At 39.6% G+C, this 27,203-nt stretch overlaps 1 protein-coding gene across 5 annotated transcripts in view; it reads right to left on the bottom strand.

The window, feature by feature from the left end:
• Positions 1-27,203, bottom strand: part of HS3ST5 (heparan sulfate-glucosamine 3-sulfotransferase 5) — a 265,443-nt gene that overhangs the window by 83,304 nt on the left and 154,936 nt on the right. For 4 of the 5 annotated variants that reach the window (XM_032408029.1, XM_032408028.1, XM_032408030.1 and 1 more), the window contains one exon: positions 22,771-22,884. The gene's annotated coding sequence lies outside the window, so the exon portion shown is untranslated. Of the gene's footprint in view, positions 1-7,029; positions 8,639-22,770; positions 22,885-27,203 lie in introns of those variants that run through there. The other variant, XM_032408033.1, reaches the window with a different exon arrangement.

Genomic DNA, 27,203 nt, shown 5'->3' with positions numbered 1-27,203 from the left:
GGGGGGGGGGGGGGAAGGGGGGGGGGGGGGGAGAGTGGCCAAATGGAGGAGCGTAGGGAATTAACCCGTGCTGGCTAAGTGTGTTAGTTTCCAGAGATCACTCTTCTCCCTGCACTAATTCTAAAGTAGCTGTCCCTCAGTACACCTGTCTCCTCATCAGTTCCTTCAAACAAGGAGCATCACTTTAGTAGCTGCTGAAAAGTGGCTAAAACGTCAAAACTAGGTATGTGGTCTTGGGCAAGTTACTTACCGGGCCTATGCCTTAGTTTCTTCACCCTTGATAGTGGCATAATAACAGGACTTACTTCCTAAGACTGTTGTAAAGATTAAATGAGTTACTATCCATACAGCACCTAGAACAATACCCAGCATGTAATAAGCAGTCCATAAATGTCTGATGGCATAACAGTGGTTATTGTTGTTATAACACATATGTTGCATTCAGTGGGAGATTACTGTGTATAGTCATCACCTCGCTCCTCTTCTAGATTTGTGTTTCTCTTAGGAACTGTTTCCATGTCCAAGGCAGAAGAGAAGGTGATTTGGTGTATAGTGTCATTGCTGTTCCAATGCCAGAGTTTAGCAGGCAATGCAGACGTACTTGAGGTGTTCCCAGGGACAGTGTGTTCGCTCCCCTGCACTCCGTGGCCTGAGCTGACTGGCACAGAACTGCTCCTGACAAGATAGATGACTCGAGTGTCAGGAAGACTGCTGTCCTGTGTTTTGAAGCTGCAAGATGTTCATTCTGTTTTGGATAATACAAAGACAAGCATGCAGTGCTCCCAAACACTGGCAGGGTACAACTGCAGACCTCTCACCGCTTTTGGATGACCTTAGACCAATACATTTAATGAGATGATGACATTATTTTTTAATGTTTTTTTTTTTTTTTTTTTTTTTTTTTTTTTGAGAGTCAGAGAGAGAGAGAGAGAGTCAGAGGCAGAGGAAGAGGGAGAAGCAGGCTTCCCGCCTAGCAGGGAGCCCGATGCGGGACTCGATCCCAGGACCCCGGGATCATGACCTGAGCAGAAGGTAGACGCTTAACCATCTGAGCCACCCAGGCGCCCCTGGATGATGACATTATTAATGTGATTTTCTACTACTCATTGGTCAAAGACTGAAATTTCACAAATAAAATCGAAGTCAGACAAAGACCTTCTTTCTTACATCACAAAGAAAGAAATCTGTTTTAGCCTTGGGATTGTCTTTGATAAAATGAGAATGGTACATGGACTGAACATTAAACTCTCTGAGAGTTCCTACGGTCTGACCAAACATGACCATTTCATGACGAGAGAACTCCCTGACCAGAAGATCCCCTTTGTTTCAACACATCTACAGTACGCAAGTGGAGAAATGGAACCTGAATGTGGCAGGCCCAGAAAATCCATGGACCATTTTAAACATGTTTTAACCCCTGCTCGATGGAAAAGGCAAAGCCTTTGGCATAGGGTAGATCTGGGCACCAATCTTAGCCTGGCTTCTTACTAGCTGTGGGATCTGACCCACGCTTTGGTTTCCTCACCTAGAAAATGCTAAGTTGACACTTCAAAGTGGTGTCAAAAGAATCCAAACAATTCAAAAGAATCAAATGAGCAACCTTTGAATAGCTCCTATCACCGTGCCTGACATAAAATAGTTGTCCAGCAGGATCTGAGTCTCTCTGGCTCACACTCTGTTGTTAATCAGGACCTGAACTGAAGAGTGCGAGCCTTTAGCAGGTGAAGTCTCACCTGTGCCCATACAATCTGCTCCTTTCAAACATGCTCAACTGACGATTATGGACATTACTCTCCCTGCTTACCTCTTCCCCACCCCAGCTCCTCTTTCTGTTCATCTTTGTCCCTGACTTACCCTTCACTTTTTGGCATCCCTCATTGTTTACCCTGAGAATCTTGGCTTTGAATCCGATCTCATGCCTTCCATACAAACTATGTTCTGGTTCTGGTATTCTGTCCATATTCCTTTAAGTTCTAGACCCAGAGTTTGGCTTTGTACTTCTAGGTTGTTCCTGAGAGCACCTTCCAGTCTTGGCTCACACACAGTCCAAAGACTGTCTCACTAAAACCAAACAATACAAAACAAAACAAAACAAAATAATACAACACAAAACAACACTTCATATCGACCTTTCACCATCTTTCCAGGAATAGAGTTTCTTTATAATGGAAGATTCTTTCTCAAAATGGCTTAGTGTGCTTCTAGTTTCATCTCCAGTGTTATGTGTGGTGGTCCCCACTGTAGGCCTGGCCTATGTGGACCCTGGTTTCAGGCAAGGCTGAAATGAAATAACAATACTAGGTTTGGAAAGGCAGATTGCCAAGTCAGAGACTAGGAAAGATGAGAATGCTCACAGGGAGACCCAGAGCCTGCCTGATTAGGAGGGAGACTGGAGAGAGCGGCCAGCATGGTTTATAGGGATAGGAAATGACCGCTGTCCAAACAGTAGAGGTCAAATGGGAGGGGCCAAGAATGTGCAACAGGCAGGGTCAAGGACACCGAAACAAACTATGACAGCAGATGCAGAAGTGAGAGGTCAGTCTCATGCTGCCTGGGAAGTTGCACGTGTGAGGGAGTGCTCATCTGGGTGTGCCATGGGAGGGCCCTGGCTTTCTTCAGCAGGCACAGGATTTGTGCCTCTAAGTCACAGCCCTCTGCTCTGGGCTGACCAATTCTGACAATAGCATTGTACTCACCATAGCTGAATTTAAAGAATTTGTAGACAGTGACCTTAACTGAGTTATCATTATGCCTCATCACCTTTAAACCTAAGGACAACCGAAGGGAAGGTACATCTTAAGGTTGCACTGAAGTGAATTATTAGACATTGGCTACCAAAGCCTCATCATTTTCAATAGAAGGAATGTCTGATTTGGAAATAAGATGGCCCACAGCATTTCCATTAGAAATGACAAAAATAATTTAATCCAGCTGCTTCTGCATGTAACTCTTTTTTTTATTTATTTTTTTAAAAGATTTTATTTATTTATTTGACAGAGAGAGACACAGTGAGAGAGGGAACACAAGCAGGGGGAGTGGGAGAGGGAGAAGCAGGCTTCCCACAGAGCAGGGAGCCCGATGCGGGGCTCAATCCCAGGACCCTGGGATCATGACCTGAGCCGAAGGCAGGTGCTTAACAACTGAGCCACCTAGGCACCCCTCTTTAAACCATAGTTCTACAAGAAGCATTCCTTTATAGTAGAGCCTTATCCTGATGACCAACTACTAAGATGGCTAAATAGGATATCTGAGATAGTAAACTGTGAGCGTTATGAAAGAGCAACTACTCTTTAAAACAAAACAGAACAAAAAAGTAACCATTTGTCCTTCTCTTACGTCAGAGACTGGCCTAACATGACTAAATTTTGAGAGAATCGTATTATTAGAGAAAGCAGAAATCTGGCCGATGAAAGACTGGGATCATTTGATCCCTAAACTGGACCCCAAAGAAGGTATTCTATCTCAGCTCAGATGTGGCTAAGGAGAATAATGGACAAGGAAGGACCACCCAGAGGGAAACATCAGAGGCCATGGAGGTTGATGATTAAGTGGGCCCTCCAGGGTCTACCCAAGGGGACACGTCTAGTAGGGTAGGGAATCTCTGAAGTTCCTGCCTTAGCATTTCAGCACTGGTGTGGACCAGGGATGCCTTATTTCTTTTCTGAGTGGGAGAAGTCATTGTAGTTGTCCCATTCCTACATCAACACCACATAAAGAGGGTCTGTGGGTAGAGCCAGACAACTTGACTGTTTGTTTAGAGGTCACCAAAAAATGGCAAATATCTCTGGTCCTAATGGAAAAAGTTGTGCACAACTTTGCTGGATGCAAAGATTGGGTGGGACTCTGAAAGCACGTCGAGATTTGGCTACCCAGGGACACTTGGGTGAGGACTCCACAGACTGTTTTCCAGCCTCCCTTGCCACTAGATGTGGCCATATGACTGGTATCTCACTAACAGAATGTGAATAGAAGCGATAGGTGCCACTTCCAAATCACTTACTTAAAAGAAAGTTGCTTACACTTCATTTCTGCTTCTCCATGGGCAGGAGTATTAGCAGCTTCAATTATGAAGATGAAGATGGTTGAAAACAACATGAAGGAACTTGGGTCTTGGAATGACCTATGGGAACAGAGTCACCCTACCAACCTGGACTGGTCACTCCAAATTGTTAGGATGGTGAGAAATAAACCTCGTAGTGTATCTAAGCTTCTGTTGCTTGGGTTCTCTTTGTCACAGCAAATATATCCTCCTTTGTCCCTGTGCATGACATCATAATTTCAGAATGATTTTATGTAAGAACAAATATAAGCATCACTTCTAAAGTAATTTGAATTTGGAATTTTAGTTCTAGGTACCACAAAGTCATTTTTTCCAGACATAAATTCTTAGGTCGACAGGAGTTTAGTATCTGGGGTATATCACCATCCTGAAATTATGTGTTAAAAAGTTCCATTTTTATCAACTATTCAAAGGTAGTCCCAAATGAGTTAAAGCCTTCTTCAAAATCCTGGTACTTCTGCACCCTCCAGTATCAAACAGAGACAGGCGTAAATACAGTTCTCCTTTGTCGGCCAGAGGAACACATCGGCTAAAAGAGAAAGGAGACTTCTCGTGCCAGGAGGATGTTCTACTGTGGGCCCAGGGTTATTTTGGAGACTAGAATATTTATTCTTCAGGGAGTAGGGAATGGCTAATTATGTTTTTCTGGGCTGCCATCAATTACTCTTGTTGAAAACTAGCCTTTTGCTCATTATTATTAGCTAAATAGAATTAATTTAACAATAATTCCAATACAATGAGCTGCTTTGGATGTCCACACACACCACAGGATTCACGCAGATCTAGATGTCACATAGCCCAGTCCACACAACCATTAACGTAAAAACATCATTCAGCTCCATTCGGCTCCAGGTACAGCGTGACTGTTGCTCTGTGTTTGCCTTCCTAAAGTTTTCTAAGACAGGCAATCTCATAAGCAAATGTATGGAGATCTAGGAGCCCTTCTGACTGAGTACCTCAAAATAAGTATTTACTTCATACATAAGAAATTACACGAGGACCCTTTACAGAGTAGAGAACCTGGGGAAAGCTGTAATTGGACCTATATGGAGGACTGGAGTAGAAAGTCCATTTCATGTTCATTCAGGAAAGGTTTTATAAAGAATATGGAGGGTTACAGCCATTTGGGTTCACTAGGAGAAGGTAAGGGGGCTTCCATTCTATAGTGTGCAGTGCAATAAAAAAAGACCCACAGAAGAAGGCAGCACCTGAGTGTGAGAGATGTATTCAGTAATTACATTAAAACCCTGGAAGAGGGGTGCCTGGGTGGCTCAGCCAGTTAGTTAAGCGTATGGTTCTTGGTTTTGGATCAGGTCATCATCCCAAGGTTGTGAGATGGAGCCCAGCTTAGGGCTCTCCACTTCCCCCCCTCTCCTTTTGTCTCTCCCCTTGCTCATGCTCTCTCTCTCTCAAATCAATAAATAAATCTTTAAAAGAAAAAAAAAAAACCCTGGAAGAAAGCATTGTTATTTGTGGCCATATTTATTTATTCATTATAAGTATGGAGAAAAAAACCCAGAAGGGACACTTGATGTGTCTTAGGTGAATTATATTGGAAAGCTTGTGTGTGATATATTTGCAAAGCTCAAAGTATTTTGCTTATTTTTGAAAGTGGAGATTCTAGTGTAACTGGAAAGATAAACATCCTTAATAGCTTTTCGTCTTGCATTTTTTTTACTGCTTTTTTAAAGCAGAAAACACATATTCTCTTGCCCCTATAAATTTTAAATGACCATTTTCAAGTCATTCAAATGAAGGCTGATTTAGATAGCATGAAACACCTAAAAATGTTTTTGGTGAGGTATAGGCCTTACAAATTGACCATGTCCAGTCAGGATTTTTTGGTATTGTTTATTTTGGGTACTATAATTTGACCCACAGAATAGCTATCTGAAACCATGTAATAAAAATATTTTCCAAAAAGGGGTTCCACTGTATTGGTTTTAAGATCAGATGTCAGTGTTCTTTGATCTTTGTTGCTCAGATGTTCTCATTATGTGGAAAAGAATTCAGCAGGTGTTTGGTTGTTTATCCAGTAAAGGGGAAGGTGAGCTGGGATTAAATTGTTATGACATAGCTTTGTTTTAGCCCTGCTGAGTCTCACTGAATTTGGAATAATCGTGTTGCTGCAATAGCAATTTTGCTAAGTACAATAGGACCCGGAAAAGCTTGGCTCACAAACTAATGGGCTGCAGCTACCATCTGTGGGATTGAAACGAAATGCCTCTAAAAGAAATACTCATGAATGTAACTGGCCATCTTGTTGATTAGCTTTCTGGTGGACAGGATTCCAGTCACCTAAATGAACCAGCACAACCTCTCTCTGGAAGCCAGTAAGTAGATGAATAACCATTTGCTCCTGAACAAGCATTTGCCCAATAAATTCCAATATACTTAAAGACCCTTTGCAAGAAGACACTTATAATCAAATTATGTAAAATGTAGAAAATTATATCAACACTTTGCAAACTGTAAATTAAAATAGAAAAACATAAGTTCTTGTGCCAGTATTTATAAGGTCATTCTTTTCCAATTCAACACATTCCGCTCCACTTTTAGATCCTATTTTCTGTGGCTGGGTAAACTGTAAGCTGGCAAGTTCAAATTTATGTTCCTTAATTTACCCAAAAGAAAACTTTGGTCTCAATTGTCAATGTTAGCACAAAAGGTTGTATTTTTAAAGAAAAATAATCAGTTTTTGCACGCACCCAATTGCGTGTCTCTCAGCATACACATCTACCCGGCAAACATCACTCTAAGACTCCAGGAACTGTGATTAAAACACCTACAGTCTTAATGTTTACTTTCAACTCCAGAATTTTAAGTTTTTAAGGGAATCATTTTTCATTGAAATCCAGTTAGAGTTGAAATTTTAGAAAATGAAAAATAATTCTGTCACCTCATGAGCTAAGGAAGAACTGATTTTTAGAAAGAAGGAAGGGCTTGAAACTCACAGGCATGCAACTTACAGATTTACTTTCCTTATCTTCTCAGAATTTCATCTTGCAGCTCAAGGAGATCCGGAGGCTGAAATGGATTTTTCGGAGACTCTGTCAGGTGGGAGGGGCTAGCACTAGCTCTCTTCTCTGCCTCTACCCACTTCTTCACGTGGCCCAACTCGCAAATGCGGGTGAGTCCCCATCTCAGCCAGGAGGGATGTAGGAGCTCAGTATCATGTGCCCCTTTGTTGCTAAGCACTTTGGCCTGGGCTTTTGATTGTGATTTCAAAGCTTCTGCCTTGTCTTGATTTATTGGATCACAGTTTTACTGATTCTGCCTGGGAAACTGCCTTATAATCTCGACACTCCTTAGTTGCCCCATGTTAGTTCTAGTCTCCCCTAACCCCTCTTGTTCCACTTTACAAGGAGTAGATGTCTTGTCTCTGACCCCCAGCCAATGGTTGAGGTCCTGTGAATTTGCTTGAATATTTCCAGTTGCTCTATTTAACCTGTCCATCAAAACATACCTTACTGCCCAATGTTTATGTTAGTGGTAACATGGGGACTGCTGTCACTTAGATATCAGGCTTTGGCTCCTACTCTAGACTTTCTCAGAGTACTTACAGCTGATATGTACCTTCTTGAGTATGGTCTCTGGTGGTGGGGGAATTCCAGGCCCTGGCCTCTGAGTCTGCCCAGTTAGCTCTACTGAATAATGTTCAACAATCTTCCATTAAGTGACGAGAGGTTGGAATACTTATATATTCTATTGGAATTCTGTTGCACTTCCTAATTTTCCAAATGATGTCTGTCTCTATATTTTCATTGATATAATCACCCTTCCCACCCCACAGTTGAAAACTCTGTCCTCTCTTGATGGCAGGAATTATCTGATGTTCATCTTCATATTCATGTTCTCAACTGGGCAGACTCCATCACATCACATTGATGGAGACATCAAGCTTTTGTCCTGGACTGTTTATTCTGTCTTATCTCACTCACTAGTTAACTCTTCTGTGCTCAGCCAGATACAGTAGAAGCAGCAATACACTAAAACTACAAGACTAGTACACAACTTAAGTAATTTTCACCTCTGTTTCTTCTATTTCAAGTTTCTGCCCACTTTTCTTCTCTCTTTTTCTTCTATCAGATCAAGGACTCAACTAGAATCAGCCATCATCACTTTGTTAATAGCTGCTATGGCAGACTCCCAACAATCCTGCAGACGGGGTAAGATCAGACCCATTTTGCAAATGAGGAAGCTAAGACCTGGGAAGGTCAAGATTATTTTGCCTTCAGCTCTTTGCTGTTCAGATCCCTTCAAGTGGGCAACAGTGAGCAGTAAGGAATTACCCAGGGGACCAAAGGGAAGGGAGTGCACACAAGGTCAGGATGGTTGTCAGGGCATTTTAATTTCTGGCTCAGGCAACTGGGCCGAAGCAAAGGCAAACCCAGCTGCTGGAGGCCTGGGTCTTGGACCTTAGTCTATTAATGAAGCAGGGTGAGGTGAAGGGCAGGGATGGAAAGATCCGCATATTAAGGGCTATATCTGGAATGGTTCATCTCTTGGCTGGCTCTGACCTTTTGCAGTGAACAGAGAACTCTATGACCAGTTATTGCTTCCTGCACTGAGGGAGGAGAAGGGAGGGAGAGCTTGCTTAATTTCTGATCTGTTCTTTTTGGATTCAGGACAGATAATCCAATTGGAACTATTTATAACTATTTATAACTAAAAAGAAACACAAAAGAGGGACAAACTGGTAAAATTTGGATTGGATGCATTAAAGCAATATTACTTGCAAATGTGACTTGCTTACTGTATTTGAATCTGACTGAAGTGGCTTACAGGACCCTACAAAATAGACCACCCTGTCCCATTACCCTGCCTATCTGACTTAGGAGCTTGCCATTCTCCCTTCCCCTGTCCTACTCTCTTCTGGCTACACTGGTCTCCTTCCTTGGGGGAAAACAGGGAGAGGGACACATAAACACTTAGTGAGTTCTTATCTCAGGCATTTGTTGGTCAGGCTTCCTCTTCCTAAGACGCACTTCACCCACAGGTGGCCAGGGTTTGCTCCCTGTGGCCTCTGTCAAACAAAATCTCACCTGAAAAGTCTCCCCTGACTGCATGCATAAGAACCCACCCTTTTCCTCCCACCCTTGGCACCCCCTACCCACTTAACTTTGCTTTCTCACACCCTGCTACCCTTTTACATATGTAATAACTGTCTGCCTCCCTAACCCCACCAGCCCCACCTAGAATGACAGCTCCAGGAGGGCAGGCCATCTGTTTTGTTCACTGCTGTTGACCCAGCACACAGGGGAGCCCCTAGAGAGTAGTAGGCGCTCAAGAAGTATTTGTTGAATGAATTTATGCTAATTATTTCATGGAATAATACCTCTCGTGCTTAACCCTAATATATTTGACTTGATTTATTATGCTTTATTTTATTATGATACTAAATTTTAATAATGCTTTATCATGTGACTTAATAAAGTATCTCCTTTGTCATCCTCTTTTCAATGATAAGTGGCCCACAATGATAGAAATAGGATATAAATACATATAAAGAATAAAGAAAAAAAGGATAGGATAGCAAAGTGAAGCTGTGGTGGAATTAGAAGACAAAATCATGCATCTTCCGTTACTCAACCCAGTGGACTCTATTCAGCAACTTGGAAAACAAAAAACAAACCAAGAGAAAAAAAAAAAGAAAACAACCAACCAAACCAAACCAAACGACACCAAACAAAAATACTACTCTTTAGTTCCATTAGGCCACTGTGGAAGAATCTGGGTTTGAATCCAGCTCTTATTATTTGTTGTATACTCGGGCAAATTACTTAATTTCTCAGGCTCTGACTTCCCTCACGGTAAAATGGACATCATTCTAGTGTTCCCTCACAGGGTTGGGTCTCTGGCGAATAAATGAGGCCAGAGTATACTGGGGCCCTCCGTCCAGTGCCTGCCTGCTCCACGTGCTCAGACCGGGGAGGTGGGAGACGGGTGAAGGGCGCCCTTCCCGGCCCTGCCACGCCCCAGGCCAATGGCTCCACACAACGGCCGGCTCCTGAGGTCTGCCCTCTAAGTGACAGAGCCACTGGGAGAAGGTGCCATGTCCGTGAAAGGGCCGATTATATCACACACCAAAGTGACCTTAGGTATTTTTAAAAGGAAAATTCCCCAAACATTAATCTTTCCAAAGCTCTTTATTTTCTCCCCCAATTTTATTTATTTATTTTTTGATTCCCAATTTTATTTATTTATTTTTTGTTAACATATAATGTATTATTTGTTTCAGGGGTACAGGTCTGTGACTCATCAGTCTTACACAAGTCACAGCGCTCACCATAGCACATATCCCAAAGCTCCTTTTTTAATTTTTTTTTTTAAAGATTTTATTTATTTATTAGAGAGAGAGCACAAGCAGGGAGAGTGGCAGGCAGAGGGGGAAACAGGATCCCTGCTGAGCAGAGAGCCCGATGCGGGACTCGATCCCAGGCCCCTGGGATCATGACCTGAGCCGAAGGCAGACGCTTAACCATCTGAGCCACCCAGGCGACCCCCAAAGCTCTTTAAACACGAATCTCACGTACTAAACTGGGCTTGGTGTGAAATGTGAGGATAACACACCCTCTATCCACCTAGAGTTCCTAGAACCCCCTGAACTAATGTGCTATGCTTTACCCTGGTGCCCCAACAAGAGCTGCCCATGTAAATGAATGAGCTGGTCTGGGTGGACAATACTGTAAATAACAGCCACCAGGAAAAAAAAAAAATCCTGAGGAAAATTAATTTTCAACAGTGGAACAGAGCAGGGAAAACAGAACTGTGCTTTTCCTGCTTGTGATTTATAACATGTCCCCTCTTAACTCACAATAATGAATCACTGCCTTTTCCTCCAGGAGTTCATCCTCTCTCTGAGTTGGACTCTGCATATATGTACATGCAAGGGAGCTGGTTTTCCATTTGGAATTCCTCTATGCTGTGCTTTCATATCCTATTCTTTCCAACATTAACAAAAAGTGTTCAAAAGGAACTTATCCAAAGAGAATTTCTTCCTCACCCTGTTCATTCCTGTTTCTTTAGAATTTGCAGCTGAGTTTCATTAAGAGGCAAATTTCTAACAATTCTATTAGGGCATAAAATTTAGATTCTTCTACAGAACATTTCTAGAATTCAAAGGTAAATGTCAAACCACTGACACCCATTAAGAAAAAAAGCATGATCGAAAGTGGCATGTATTTTGGAGTTGTTGTATTTTGTAGTTCTGGTATTTAAGTCTTAAAATCTATATTTAACAGGTCTTAGTTCAACTGTCTTACTAATATAGCCATGTAACGTGCTATTTAGTAATATATTCATCTGAAAGTCCATCAACTCTTAGTTACGTTTCCATTTATTATTTGCACCCTAACTGGCTCAAAGCCAGCCTCTTCCTAGCAAAGTTTCCACAGATCTACTTGTTACTAAATCTGGTGGTTACACTTCTCAATACCCAGCTTATTTCACACCCTTGGCAGTATCTGACACTACTGACCATTCACTCCCTTCTTCTGGAAACATTTTATCCTATTGGTCATCATGATACCCACACTCTTCACATCTTCCTACCACCTCTGTGGCTCTTACTTCTCAGTGCCCCTTGAGGTTCCTCTTCTTCCATCTCTATCTTATGTAATGGCTTTTCCTCAGGTCTCTCTGTTCTAGGCCATTCTCTTCTCTCTATAAACCCTGCTGAAGCATCCTGCCTTATGTTCCTGGCTGTTGGAATTACCCATGTTAGTTACACCTTCCTTTAAGACTTCTCTCCTGAACTCAAAGATATTTATTCAGTACTTACTGGTCTCTGGCACTTAGATAACACAGGCACTTCAATCTTCACAGGCCCCAGTGGAACACATCCATCTTCCACCACTACCTCCTTCCCTAATACCATGACTATCCATCCCATTGTCCAAGCCAGAAATATGGGGATGATCCTAGATTTCCAAGTGTGATACTTTGTATCCATTCTCTTCTCCCTGTTCCTACTGTGGAGACCTCACACCACAGCTACCCTCTAGCCTGTTCCCTCTCTTGACCTCCTAACTGGTCTTCCTCTGCCTCCTGTCCTGTTCTCATCCAATCCATTCTTCACTGTGCGCCAACAATGGTGTTTCTAATATACAAATCTGATCTTGATAGTCAAAATCAAAGTCTGGTCTGACACTCAAATTTAAAACCATTCAATAGCTTCTCCTTACCCTCAGCATAATGTCCAAGGTCCAAAGACCAGTTCGTACGGCCTTGATGGACTGGTTCCTCCTTGCCTTTTTTAAACTAACCTCTTTCTTCCTGACACATTTCCTTTTCTTTTCCTCCTACTTAGCCTTCTCAGCTTCAGTCTTTCTGAAAATCTTCTAGTCCTCTAATGCTGTTTCCACTGCCTGGTATGTTCTTGTCCCAATAATTCTTTTTTTTTTTTTTTTTTTAAAGATTTTATTTATTTATTTGACAGGGAGAGACACAGCGAGAGAGGGAACACAAGCAGGGGGAGCGGGAGAGAGAGAAGCAGGCTTCCTGCGGAGCAGGGAGCCCGATGCGGGGCTCGATCCCAGGACGCTGGGACCATGACCCGAGCCGAAGGCAGACGCTTAACGACTGAGCCACCCAGGTGCCCCTGTCCCAATAATTCTTATTCCTCCCTTAGCTGGTCAGCTGCTGTGCATCTCTCAGCTGTCAGTGGAGGGTCACTTCCTCCAGAAAGCCTTCCTGGAGTGAAGTGCCCTGCTGTGCAATTGGTACCGTCTGAACTTCCCATTTATGTCCTGTCTGACTGCACTTGAACTGTCCAACTGCACTTTACCTTGCAAGTCATGTCAGCTTTGTGTGCCCAGGGGTGGGGTCTGACCTGTTTGTGGTGGAGCAACTGGGTCTTGTGTAGGTACTCAAAAATACTTGTGGAAACATTAATAGAAGAAAGGATAAAATCCAGTTGTCAAGTTCTAATTGACTTATGCTAGTAGCATGTCTGTCTACTTTTCTGAAAGTATAAGCAACAGAATCTTTACTATCTTTAGACAGAAGTTGAAAGAATACCCATCTTAAAATTAAAAAACAAACAAATGGAACATAATAAAAAAGAAAAAGAAAAAAGAAAAACAAACAAATAAACAACAACAACACCCAACAGTTACTGAGTACCGTGTGCGGGCACTGTGCAAAGAGCTTCACCTGCGTGGTCATTTTGTTCTCAGAGAGACCTATGGGGCAGGAGCCACTATTTTCTCCACATTACAGATGAAGAAAATAAGGCTAAGAGAGATAAACAATTTGGCCGAAGTCAGTTGGCAGAGCCAAGATTATATGAAACCCCCAAATCCTCCCCCACAACAAAAAAAAAACTCCATCCAACAAAATGGATGTGTCCAACAAAATGTATGGAATACTTGCTTTGTGTAAAATACCACAAGAGATATAGCCTCACAATCCCTGTGCTACTTTACTCCAGTGAAAATAACCAGGAATGTTGAAGAAGAGTGGTACTGTTTTGCATTTGGCCAGTTACTACCATCAGCCTGGCAAGAAATATGCTATATACATGGAAGAATATGACTGAGTAAACCAGAAAACTTTCCAGCTTTTCTGCACCAGATACTGTAATTTCATTATTTAGCATAAAATGTGAATGCTTGGTTCATTAACAGTCAAATCCAGATGCAAATGCAAACTGAGAAATATAATGGAAAACCAAATAGCAGATTCTCATTATCTGCCTTTTGTGAAAATCTATGCCAATGTTCTCCTTTGTAACAAGTACTGAATTACAGTACTTCAGGCCTGATAGAAACCTAGAAATTATTTACTCCAAATCTTCCCAAGTATTTTTAAGCTTAAGGTCCAAAGGAAAATAACTAGGAAGTGTAAAAACATTGCCAGGACTCAGGAAAACTGGTTGGTAGTATCTATGAAAGCTGAACCTATACCTATCTTGAGGCCCAGTCCAATACTCCAAGAAATATACCCAATCGAAATGCTATTATTTTTCACCAAATGATATAGATGGAAATGCTAACACAGCAGTTTTTTTTTTTTTTTTTTTTTTTTTTGCAATAACCCCATGCTGGAATCAATCTAGTGAACATCAATAGTAGACTGGGCAAATAAAAATATGGAATATACCATGTAGCGATGAAAACGAAGTACACCTACATACAACGATGTGGATGAATCTCAAAAACATGATGCTGAACAAAAGAAGTCATAATTTTATCATGATTTTATTTATACAAATTTCAAAAACCTGTCTAACCTAATGTATGATGTCAATAGTAGGAAGAACAGTTAGGGGGTGGGGGTGCTGGAAAGTGATCAACTGGAAGGGGAAATGTTGAAATGCTGCTGATTTCTGTCTCTTGCTTTGAGTGCTGATTACACAGGTATGTTCATTTTGTGACAATCCACGGAGCTGTACACTTATTATATGTGCATCTTTTTTCTGCATGTATGTTATACTTCAGCAAAAATCACACCCCTTTCCCCCCAAATGGAGAAACTTAGAACACTTCCCGTCATCCATCTCCTACATTATCAAGAAATTCTCAGGCACAATGGGGAAAACTTATGAATGTTATGAATCTTAATTCTGCTAAAACTAACATTTGCTTCAGTCATGTCAACAAAAATAAATACTTCAATATTGAAAACGTTTGCTAAAGAAACAAATGTGTTTGATGAGAAAACAAAAAAAAAACAGTATTTCCTTTGGCAAGCATTTGTTGGATTGGAGGTAGCAAACATAAAACTTGCAAGTTGTTACAGAATTTGCTTACACGCTCAGTTTACTCAAGATTCAGAATTTTTGTGGAGTTGTATTTAAAAAAAAAACAAAAAACTATAGGGATAAAAATAATTGTAATAGAAATAAAAAAGACTGAATTTCTAAACTGTTGTCCTGGCTATGTCCCAACTATGCACAGTTGTGTAATGCCTGGCATATGATAAGCATTAAAATATATTTGCTCTATGAATAAAAATATAGTACATTGGGCACTCTTTAGAATATTTCTCATCAATCTTTGTCACAGACAGGTACAATGAGTATTTTTTAAGTACCTGGTAAATAGGAAATCACCTATACTTCTTTACTATTTTAGTTAATAAAATAGAGAATAATGACTGAAAAAAATAAATCTCCATCATAGTGTTAATTAATATTTACAAAACACCTGTAAATGATAGACCATCACTAAATGATTTATGAAGCAATAAATCATTTAAGATAAAGAAGTTTTATTAAAGAAAAACTTGGAAGTCATTAAGACCTTAGAAAAATGAACAAAAAAATCTCTTCCCGCCAACTGTATTTAAGGAAAAAATTGAGAGTAGTATCACTCTCCCTGGAAGTCATCATATATTAAACTGGTGTCAAGAAAACCTTAGAACATATTAGCTTTCAGGAAAAAACACTTGCAATTTATATTTTCTAATTTTAAGTAGTATATTCTTACTATGACTCTAAAATCTGTCCAAACCCCCCATTAACATTTTAAAAGAAAGTTCTCCAGTTCTTACCAAGCAGAAATAAATAACACCTGACAACAGCATTAGGGAGCATAAACATAAAATTACCTGTTATTAAAAACTGAGCACATTTTTCTCAAAGAAATATATTACTCAGCTGTAAAGTAGTATGTTTGCCATTCACACTAATGTTTCAACATTATGGTTCAATCTTCTAAAAAGCTGACATGGAAAATAATGGTGTAATAAACTAATTCATCATAATGTGCAAAGGAAACCGTTGGAATAAATTGTAATAACCTTTCAAAAACTAGCAGCTTTTAAAAGTATTAATTTCTACTCCAGATAATTGGAAAGGACACCTGGGTGGGTAGGCAATATTTTTTATGGGATTGCTCTGTCAGGAGCTCAGATTGTCTCTGGACTCAGCAATGATCATTTAGCACTAAATGACAGTGAATCTTGCAAATAGGTATTCCTAGATGGTGTTCCCCATAAATTACCAAAGTCAACTCCCCTCAAGGTCAGCCATATGAGAGGGCAGGTATCAAATGGCCTTTGTGGAGACCCAGAGTAGTCCTCGGGTTTCTCATAAATGGACAATAGTTGTGTTGGCTGCCATAAAATCAACTTAATGGACTGACAACATAAATTACCATCAAACTTTGACAACATTCATCCCTAGAAAACAGCTGAAGAATGCTTTTATATCAAAGCTGAAGAAAATGGATAACAAAATGCTTTGCTCTATACCAGATCATAAATATTTTTAACAATTCTAAGTGGGGAATGAATTAATATTAGAAGCTACAATACGTTTTACTTGAGGCATTAAAAACAGCATCTAAGTAATGTTAAAATGACACTTGCTTTTTGAAGTAACTACTCTATATCATTGTAATGCAATGGAGTGTGTGTGTGTGTGTGTGTGTGTGCACGCGCGCATGTGTGTGTGTGTTCTAGGTAAGAAAGCTACATTTGCCTGGCACCGGGTATTTCACTAAACCTAGATAACTAAAAAGATTGTTGATGTCTTTCTAGTTTTATTTTCTCTCTCTAGTCCACTGGACCCACAGGTAAGATAGATTCTTGAGCTCTCACACCACTCTGGATAAATCATTAATTCACTTTCTTTATGGCTCAGTTTTTCCATTTGTAAAGTAAAACAATTATTATACATGGACATTTCGAAGACAATGTAATTAATCCTAGCAGGAAAGCACCAAATAAACTCTAAACTACTAGAGAATCATATTAATATATTTGTGAAAATAATGTACTCTGGACAATCAATTAGTGACTTTTGAAAGTCAATTGGTAAAAAAAATACAACAGCTGAACTAAGATACTGGAATTTTGGGGGTCGAGTTTTCATTACTCATCTAATTATGCTTCCATCCTATAACTGCAGTCATTATTGCTGGTAGTCACGGAAGTAGTAGTACAACATAAAGCTACAATTATTCTCCCAGGCATTTTTATAATTGTATTCATTTTCTCTTGAAAATCAGGACTTCACTGCAGATTTTGCTAAAAGAAATGCTACAGTGAATAAAAGCAAGATGGTCCTGGCATCCAATGGCATCTCAGACCATGAATATTATGTACAATGTCAAAGAACTCTATATACTTTGTATACTATAAAAGTTCCCAAACAGAATGCAAAGTTAGTATATTTTGTGTCTTTCTCTCCCACATCCCATCATCACCTTCTCTCCTGTCTTTCTTTGCACTATTTCTTGCATTTATTCTTTCCCTCTATCCCGCTGTCACTTCTTTCTAGAACCTCATCACCTTAGAACTGAATTATTGTGGTAGTTTCCCTGTTCCTGTTCTCTTTCTACCAATCCATCCTGCCTACTCCTGCCAAATTAATCTTTTTTAAAGTGCTCTTTTAATTATGTCATTCTTCTGCTCAAAAATTTTCAATGAGTCCCCATCACCTGGAGGCCAAAGGCCAGAGTCTTTAGCTAGAATCAAAGCCTTTGACTGTCTGGCCTCACCTCCTTTTCTAATCTCATCTTTTCCAGTTCCCCTGCACAAACCTGTGGGATAATAAATGCACCTGCTGCTGGGCCACTTCCACCATAGCGCCTGCCTGGCAGGTACCATCCATCCTCTCTGCCTAGCCAGTTGCCTTCCTTCTGTGAAGCCTTTTTCACTACTTCAACCCATAGTCAGCACCTCCAGCCATGAAACTGGAACACTCATTGTTTTTATTTTTTTGTATTAAAATGATTTATTTCACTGTTGCAATATGGCTTAACTTGTTTTCATTGCTTAATGGTTTCCATGTCTTTTCTCCCTAATTAATTTGTAAAACTCTTTAAGGGTAGGGGTGTTTGTGTTCTTATTATCTGCCAATCTCTCTAGTACGAAGGTATGAAAATAGTTAGCAATCAGTAGACACTTGTTTAATGAATGAATGCAAAATGCCTCTCTATGCTTCTTGCAAGATTAGCATGAAAGCTACTCAGTTGTGCTGGTAACTTGTGGTATTCCAGACCAGCAACTTCTGTATGTGAGGCAGTTTTCCCGAACCTAATAAATCTGTTTCCATCTTTAAGTTCTTAGTGAAATTCTAGATTATGAAATATAACCTGAGCACATGAGATTTATAACGTTAGAATATGACTTTAATGTAAACTTGGGCACCATTGGGATAAACACAAAGTAGTGCGTATTCATTGAATTAGTACTCATTTTCTGAAAGTTCCTTACCAACAGAAAACTCAGTAACTTCTAAACAAAATTAAAATCATTCTAAGAATAAATTCAGAGAAAAAACGATAAATATGCAGCAGTGCAGAGGCTTTATTTTATAAATCAGAAATATATTTTAGCTTATAATATTCTGCAGAAAGAATATGGATTTTGGAACTCATCAAGACCTGGGTTGGCAACTCCGTTCTGCTGCTTACCCGGCATGCCATCTTGGATCAGTCACTCAATGCCTTTGAATTCTAAAATTCTCACAAGGCAAATGAAAATATCAATATCCAATTCACTTGAAAAACCTGAGATGAATGAACCCCTTTTGAGCTGTTAATGAGGTCAATGACTTCAAGGGCACCCTGTGGCACCTACCCCCACACCTGGCACGTTAAATAAATGATAGCTACGATTATCATTTTTGTTTTGAAAGCTTTTCTTTTTGACTCCTTACTTCCTATTGTTTATGGAGGAAAATGGCTTCCCTAATAGTTAAAGAGTATGAGTATAGGAATCTAAAACATCTGGGTTTAACTTGGGGCACTACCATTTACTAGTTGACTAATCTATTTATTAAAGGATCTGAGCCCCAATTATATAAGTGGGTGTATGAAGAAAACAAAATCTTGCAGGGACATTTTGAAGACTCAAAGTGAAAATAGAGTGTGTAGCACAGAACAAGCACTCTATTCCAGTAGATATTATAATTCTTATGAGTCTTCTCTCAGGTACTATCCTGTTCTGTATTAAAGAACCCATGTTCATTAATATTTTTTAAGTAAAAGTAGGAAAATTTTCCTCCATTATATTTCACTACTTTGCAGACAAACATAATTTGATATTATAAATATCATTCTTATAAATAATATTTGTATAATGACTTATAGTGTACAAAATACCTTTATAACTTAAGACTATGCTCTAAAAATGTTCCCCAAATTAGTCACTCTTTGCTGTGATTACTCCAATCATTATTCTGGCAACCCATTCTACCAACAAGATGTTCAATAGTGAACAATAATGATAAACTTCAAATATTAAGGCAGCTACTTAAAAAAAAGTTAACTGTGTTATTGTCATAGGCCTATGTTTTTAGAAATATTTGGCAGTTAAAATTGGTTAGATGAAACTGAGCGACTGGTCACAGATTCTCCATCTCAGCAGTGGAGGCCTTCTCCAGGCAGGCTTTAACAAAAGACCCTTAACAGAAGTGGTTTCTTAATTTCTCTTTGACTTCTTGAATATTGTTTAAAATATCAGTTAGGTTGCCTATTGTCACTGAGGTTAAAATACAATTTAAAAAAATCTGGTAGGTGGTTTCTGGAACTTACCATGTCAACAAATGAAAAGAAGAAATATGGGTAACTTTCTTAGATCATGGATTAGATCAGATGCTGAGATTAATGACTTATTATCTAAACTCAGTAGGAATGCAATTAAACGCGAAAGAATGGAAAGCACCCTACAGTTCGTAAGACTAAGCTGTTTCTACTAGCACAGTAACTTAACTGAAGCACATGCTTAAAACTCATCAAATACATTACTTCCCTTAACATTTACAAGGTCAAAACCAGACATCAGCCACAACTTGAAGTACCATTAGTTGCTCTGAAAAACTTTTGGACAGATCGCTTCAAGAAGCAGCACGCTGGTTCCCACGAAGGCCCCTGGGGTGTTTCATGTACACACGCACCTTGAGAACCAAGTGGTTAAGGACAGCATTACTCTTAATCCTTCAGATGAGTAGCCTGCCAAACAACCATTCTTTACACAAGGTATACAGCTCCTTATGCAAGAGCCCTCATTTCCACTGTTTTATCCTCTATTCAGTCCTTGGTTTAGTGATTCTGGCCATTATATCTACACTTTAAAACATGATGTGACATATTATATGTGTAAGCGCCACTTAGTAACTGGTAAGTGCACAGCATTGGATTGGCATGAGTACTAGAGCAGTCTTTTCTAGATCTGCTTCCAAAATCCCTCCATAGGCATGGCATTTGCTTGTTTTTGGCCTCTGCTTTCTTTCATTGCCTCTACCTTCCTCCTATTACCTGATATGCATATCAAACGATTTGGGGGGCTTCTAAACTGTTTCGGTGTCTATTTTTACCAGACCCATTAACTAGAACTTATGTTTATAGTATCAACGATAATTTCAAAGCCATTTTACAAACGAAATATTTTGATCTTCATAAGGTGACACAAGATGAGGAAACAGGCATGAAGAGGTTATCTGATGTGGCTGAGTCACTTGACATGAGTGTCCGAAGAGAGTACCTCCCTCCTGACTCTGAATTTGGGCTCACTTCGTCCCCGTTACTACTTCATCATTTGTTGGTCTTTGGATTAGACTTGTGTTAGAAATTCCTTCTCACCAGTTGTGTGATTTTTAAATATATTGGTTAAACCTTGAATTTTAGCTTCCTTGTTGGTAAATGGGGGGATAACAATACCTACTTCACAGGGTTACCTTGATGATTAAATGAAATGGTATATGTAAAGTAAAAAACCTAGAATAAGGTAAGTGTTCAAAAATGTTAGTCCTTCCAATCCCCTCTTGGGGAGTCTTCACCTAAAGGTAGTTCCCTTAGGTCTATAGAGGATCTCTGAAGTTACTCTGTAATCCAGTGGTGGGCCAGGAAAGCTGAGTATATTAACGTTATCACTTGGGTGACAACAGTTCATTGAACCAAGGATTTATCAGTCATCTACTATACCCCAGCACAGTGATAAGGACTACAGATGCACAAAAGAAGTAGCAGCAGCCAAGGAATTTTGGCAGTGACAAGAACCAGACTTCATTTCCTAGAAAATAAAGATACTCCAAGAGGGGCTAGTCTGCCAAGTTCAACAGGGCTTTTTGAAAATTCTCCCAAATAATTTCAGATAGAATACAATGATTTAAAAGCTTATACATGTTAGAGTTGACTCTTGAATGGCACATTCGGCCAAACCCCAAAGTGTTATTTTTGTAGGCAGTGGTACTGTGTCCCGACCATATTATGACATGGGGTGAGGAAGGGAGCATGGAAGAGCCGATCTCAAAGGGACCTAGGAAAGAAAGGTTTAAAAACGTGCGAAGTGTTTCTGCTTTGTGTTTCCATGACTTTAGTCACCTAGATTATAAAACACTCTAGGGCAAAACTACCCATTTGGTATTTTCTCTATCCTTCTCCTTCAGTGCCTGGGAACAGAAATATTTGTTGAGCTGAATTTTAGCCTCCGAGTCAAACCAAACAGACAAACAAACAAACAAACAAAAAAAGGTAATTATGATTCCACCGCATTTGGATTAGCCCATAAGAAAAGTATTTACAGCTAACTAAAACATTGCACGTTGAAAAGATTTTCCAAGGTCAAATCTAGTGAAATCTCAGCATAATTTGGTTTAAGCTATACATTTCATCGTTAGCAACAGTAAATGGTGTGTGAGGCAATGTGCAGTGTGAAACAACCCAGGGTTTAAGGTCAGACAACTTACTCTCATTCTGCCTCTTCGTGTGATTTTGGGCAATGACCTGACCTCTCAGGGTCACAGATTTATTCTTTTTAGAATGGGAATAATGCGATCTATCTTATGACATTATGGAAAAACTTAACTGAGATGGACTATTACATGTATACACTAATTAATAGGTAACAATTTTTGAGCATTCAATAAGCATTAGACTATGCTAAGCACTTTTTATTTAACTAATTTAAACTTTACCATAACTCAAGGAGATGGATGTATTAATTATTCCCATTTTAGAGATAAGGAAATTGAGGCACAGAAAGTTTTTGTAAGAACCTTGCCACAGTCAGTTACTAGCTGGCTGAACAGGAACTCAAACTCAGCCTCTGGCAGGCTAGCTGCAGATCTGTGTTCTTAACCATCTTGCTTTGTCGCCTTGCTCTCTCAGAGCAGCTCGTTACATGCCCACTTCTCCTCACCCTGGATTCTGGTATAAAAAATGCAACAGATCCCACCTTTCCAGAAATAGCTAGTTACCCTGAGGACACAGGGCACATGCATAAGGACAGACAAAGTCATACGCAACACAAGTTGTCAAATGTCAGAGCGGGGTATAACCACAAGTTCTATGGCGGTCTGGAAGGAAGGACATAATTGGGATGGAAAATCGGCACGATTTTGTAATGTAGGTGGAACTTGACTTAGGTCTTGGAGGAAAAGCAGAATTAAAACCAGGAAGGAGGATTTGGGAAAGTTGTTTCAGATAGTCGGGACAGCAAGGACAAAGGCTCTCTGTGTTCGGGAAATAAGGCTTGGCATCAGCGGGGAAGGTTTCTATATGGGAACACTGAGACTGAGGAACAAGAGGCACTTTAAACTCATTTTTTTAGAATGTTTGAGAAGCCCAGAGAGGAGGGAGGACCCCTATGGGAGAGCCACTGGGGGTTTCTGAGAGACGGTGTATCTGTGCGCACCGGTGCCATGTCGTGCCGAGCAGTGCTTTCCAAAGGCTGATGAGATGGCAGATGTATAACCCATGGGGTGGGAGGACCGAAAGTTGGATAACCGAAAGCACGTCAGTGTTCAGTACACATACCTACATTCAGACACTTCTCAATGATCAGGCGATGATTATCTGGTTGGTGGATATTCCATGGCCTCTTCTCAACCTACCTCCCGTCCTTTCGGCTTGTTTCCCGCTTGTTAGCACCTGGGGGTGGAGACGGAGACAAAGCGATTTTCCAGTGAGTCTTTTATTTTGTTTTAATCATTATTTTTTTTGCTGCTCCTTAGCAGCTGTAGTTAAAAATGTGTTATGGGCAGAAGAAGTATGTCTTGGATGATCAGAACATTTTCTTCTTTCTTTCTCTTTTAAAATGGTACTTCCAGAGTGGCTTTATTAAACAATTTGCTGATGAAGAGCAGAGCTCACATTTGAGCCTAACCCTGAAATATGCAACTGTTAATTCCCTTTGATTAGAAATGGACTTGTAAATTGGGGGCTACCCACATGCACTTTCAGATAATGTTCCTGCAGCAGAAAATTGTTTCTGATCTGGCTGTTGAAGTTTTTAGGTGAGAGAGGTTAAATGTACTCTACTTAAAGATGCCCACATTGTGCATTTCAGACTACCTTTTATAGCCGTATGATGATTATCCACACAAATCATTTTTACCTTTGCTACTACTTGAATATATTAAGTACTTGCTGCTTCTTCCTAAGTTGAATATAGAACACTAGGAGACCTGAGTAATTCTTTAGCTGCGAGTACATGTTTGGCTCTAAAACTAAAGTGCTGTATTAGAGAGGTTAAAAAAGAAAGAAAGAAAAAGATGAGAAAATGAAACAGATTGCAATGAAACAGGTTTGCAATGCCAAACTCTTTTTTTTTAAAGTAGTATTTCATTGTTTTTTCCAGGCTATTATTAAGAGTGTATATGACATCTAAATAGATTGCAGGAGCCCAGTCCCAATACATCATTATCACTAATATATATTTAATAGTAGACATAAAGGTTGTTCTGGTCCAAAATGGCAATATGCATCTTTTACACATACACACTTTTTTTTTTTTAAGTTTTGCTCTTTCTTTTTTTTTTTTTTTTTTTAAAGATTTATGTATTTATTTTAGAGACAGAGCAAGAGAGGTGCCTGGGTGGCTTAGTCGGCTAAGTGTCTGCCTTTGGCTCAGGTCATGATCTCAGGGTCCTGGGATCGAGCCCCACATCGGGCTCCCTGCTCAGTGGGGAGCCCACTTCTCCCTCTCCCTCTATTGCTCCCCGTGCTTGTGCATGCTCTCTCTCTGTCAAATAAAGTCTTGAAAAAAAAGAGAGAGTGAGAGCAAGAGCATGTGGGGGGAGGGGCAGAGGGAGGAGAGGGAATCCCAAGAAGACTCCACACTGAGCGCAGAGCCTGACGTGGGGCTTGATCCCAGGACCCTGAAATCATGACCTGAGTCGAGATCAAGAGTCAGACGCTTAACCGACTATGCCACCCAGGCGCCACCCCCACCACACCTTTTTCAAGAAAAAGAAAAGACTTTAAAATTGTATATACTTGGCTAATAGCCAGCTACCAAATCTCTTGTATCTCTTCTCTGATTAACACACTTTCATACATTATTTCCAGTTCTTCCACTTGAATCCTTGTCCATTCTCCACCTCACTATCCCGATACTGCCCAAACAGTTCCAGAGAAACCAGAGAACTAGTAGAAAAAAAGTACATTTGGTTATTTCAGGACATGGCACACATCGGTAGTGTCTACTTATTAGCCAGAAAACTGGATCCATTGCTTGTGAGAACTCCTCGCATGCTCAGAGGCTGCTGACCTCAACATAAGACAAAGCAAAATGAAGCCTCAACCACTCTGCTTCTCAATTTGTTTGAGAAGCTAGAATTACTTCTAAAGTTCCCAAATAAACAGAAATCATTATAATTGTGAATAATTAAAATGCTAAACTCAAGAGGGCACTCAACATTCATTACTTTGCAGAACTCATCCCCTAAGGGTAGTACCTTCAATTAGTTCAGTTTTTACAACAGAAGAAAAATGAGACAATCAGTAATTGCAGGTATTTAGCGCAAGGAACAAAACAAGCTAACTTGCCTTTAAATTAGTCTTTCTCAGCCAGCAGAGGCACTGCTCTCTTTTGGATTTTTAATGTCTATACTAATTCCAGGATACAGAAAAGCAATAGATGGCAGGATAGCACAAAAATGTACCGGCCTCAAAGTGCTAAGGAGAAGCACTTCAGCTTTATTCACTATTTGGAATAGGTTAAAGTAGAAGGTATCATATAACAATAAATAGTTTTAAAAGAGAATCTTTTAAAAGATATTTTATAAAATTTATCGATATATTTACTCAACCTACAAATGTTTATTAAGCACTTAACCATGCATCATGGTTTATGCTAAGTGATAGTTACACTGCAGAATAAAAACTAGCCAGTGGTTATTTTTTTAAACATATATAAATTACCATACAGAAATCTGAACACAGCAATATATTTTTATATCCTTACAAATATAAAGTTTGGAGTATATAGCTACTATATAGAAAATGAAGCTATCCAAAGCGTTATTCCTCATTATTCTTGAAGTTGTAATAAATTATTTTAATTAAAAAAATTAAATCACAAATTATTCAGATTTTTCTTCCTCAGAGCCTCCTCTATAAAAAGTATAATTTTTTTCTTACAAAATATATCCATTTTTTTTGCAGTAATCAATGCTATTACAATGATTAGGGTTTTTCTTAGATGTTTATAGAACTAAAATATATGTCATGTTGGAAATGGTTTAGCAAAGAGTAGCTACAGTTTTGTATCTAAGAGACTGGAGCAAAGCAGATTTTTTTTTTGCCTGAGTCAATTTCAAATTGACAACAATGACCCAAGAAAGGGTTGTCTTTTACTAGCTGCCACTTTGGGGAGATACATTTTGTCTTTCATTTAAGTAGAGGAAAGAATTCATTAGAAATGTGGTGCAAATAGATTCAGAATGATAAATCTCAAGTTACCAATTCTACTTTTTAATGATTAGTTGCCTGAGTCTTGTATTTAATTAAAATGGTTATTTTAAATGCTTATATTTAATTTATACATAATTAGCTAAACCTCAATGATACTGCTTCATCCATTTTGAAATTAATTAATTTATAAAATAGCTCAAAAAGTGCTGTAAAATTTCAATATTAAGATAAATCAGGATTCCTCTGCATCTTGTGCTGGCTTCAGTTGTAACTCACAATGAGCCACTGGTAGTAGGCATGACTGCAGGGTATCTAGAATGGCTAAGATGTAGTAGAACCCAACACTGATATGTCATTGACGTTTCCTTTGTTACATATGATATGTACTTTAACCTCGTAGGTACTAACAGTCTATATGTTAGTTGGATATGATTGTTTTAACTTTAAAGGGATCTAAATTTTATAAACTAATTTTGGCTTTAATACATTTAGGAGAAACCACTGTTTTTAGCAAATGATTCGTAAGTGTGTAACAACTGGTGTTAAAAAAAACCTTCGAGTCAGTGTGATAATGGAACTAGAACGTGTTTTCAAGAAAATGTTCTGACTTTAACCTCTCTTTATTTTATTTATTTATTTTTAAAGATTTTATTTATTTATTTGACAGAGAGAGAGACAGCGAGAGAGGGAACACAAGCAGGGGGAGTGGGAGAGGGAGAAGCAGGCTCTCCGTGGAGCAGGGAGCCCGATGCAGGGCTCGATCCCAGGACTCTGGGATCATGACCTGAGCTGAAGGCAGACGCTTAACGACTGAGCCACCAGGTGCCCCTTTAACTTCTCTTTAAACACACAACATTGTTTATATACCTAGGAACCATGAGAGAGCAGGTTTGGGAACTTTAGAAATAATTCTAGCTTCTCAAACATATTTGCTTACAGAATATGAGGAAATTCTAACCACCCACACTAACCATTGTTTCCTGGTAAAGTGAAGAACTACGTCCATGAATATCCTACTCCTCTGTGTGCTGTGCTAAGCTGTGCAAATTTGCCTATTAATGATAGTGCTACCATTTATTAGTTACTAAATATGTGTTAGCACTGACCTAAAGGCCTCATGAGCTGGTATCATTAGGCCCATTTTATAGGTGAACAAAGTGAGGCCAAGGGAGTCTAAGGCACCTGCCAAGGGCCGCGTAATTAGTAGTGATGGAGGCGGGTGCAAAACCTCACTCTATAGCTCTGCACCTCACTGTCCCAGCTCGCCAACTAAGAGCTCTAAAGGAGGCATTTTCAGTTGTGAGATGCTTACAACCACCACCACTACCACAACAAAATACCTCTTCCTTGCAATAATAGTGTGAATTAATTAAAAGATGAAGGCAACACATTTGGCTCAGCTATTAGGAATTAAAATCTATTGCTCCCAGTATTAGTCATCTCTTATATCCATATACACAGAATTTTCTGGTATTTTATTAAAACCTGGTCTGGGCCTCCTACTCTCCAATGAACCCTTCTAGTGGGGGAATCTGTTCCTGCCATTCTCTGAT

Source organism: Phoca vitulina, unplaced genomic scaffold, assembly GCF_004348235.1.
Source record: "Phoca vitulina isolate PV1807 unplaced genomic scaffold, GSC_HSeal_1.0 scaffold9, whole genome shotgun sequence".
NCBI lineage: Eukaryota > Metazoa > Chordata > Mammalia > Carnivora > Phocidae > Phoca > Phoca vitulina.
Note: the sequence above shows the minus strand (reverse complement) of the source record. Positions and strands in the feature narration are given on the sequence as shown.